Genomic DNA, 997 nt, shown 5'->3' on the forward strand with positions numbered 1-997 from the left:
TCATCTTCTTTTTGAGTTTCCAGTTGGTGGAGGTGGGGGTAATCCTATCTCCCCCAGTTACCCCCCACCCTGGGAAAAAAAAAAAAAACTTTTTCAAAAAAAAAAAAAAAAAAAAGAAATAAAAGTATTTTTCAAATTTTATTCTGTGAGCCAGGTTTATGGAGATATTATAGTATGAATTATCTGGAGTGGAAAAAATTTGGAACTCAGGAAATAACAGAAAATTCAAATAGAAGATGACGTAGACTCCCATCCTGTAATTAAATCTATGTTTTCATTTTTGGATGACTCTATTTCATTTTTGCCCAAGTTCATGCTGACTCTTACATGTTTAGAAAAACTTCATACATTGTGGTTGGGCGAGGTGGCTCACACCTGTAATGCCAGCACTTTGGGAGGGCAAGGTGGGCAGATCACTTGAGGTCAGGAGTTCAAGACCAGCCTGGCCAACAGGGTGTGAAACCCTATCTCTAGGCATGGTGGCAGATGCCTGTAATCCCAGCTGCTTGGGACAGTAAGGCAGCATAGTTGCCTGAATCCACGAGGAGGAGGTTGCAGTGAGCCAAGATCTGGCCATTGTACTCCAGCCTGGGCGACAGAGCTAGATTCCATCTCAAATAATAATAACAATAAAATAAAGAAAAGAAAAAAAATTCATACATTGAACTTTACATTCATATTTTCTCTTAACTAATTATAGCAGACGTAGCTTTCAACTTGCTCCAGCCTGCTTCTTCCCCCCTCATTTGCTCTTCCTCCACTATAAAATCCTAGCATTCATTGTCCACACTCTTCTCTGTCTCCAGACACAACATAAACAATACTGTAGTAAACACCCACCGACACCCAGAATTAGTGCCTTCATTTCCATGGGTTAGGGTTAGTCCCTTCCAGTGGGACTACACAGTTGAAGGATAAGTGTATTTTAATTCTCTTAGGCCAAATTACTTACCAAAGTGAGAATAACAATTCTTTTTTTTTTTTTTTTTTTTTTTTT

This window comes from Sapajus apella, unplaced genomic scaffold, assembly GCF_009761245.1.
Source record: "Sapajus apella isolate SASKATOON/1434 unplaced genomic scaffold, GSC_monkey_1.0 scaffold135, whole genome shotgun sequence".
In the NCBI taxonomy this organism is placed as follows: domain Eukaryota; kingdom Metazoa; phylum Chordata; class Mammalia; order Primates; family Cebidae; genus Sapajus; species Sapajus apella.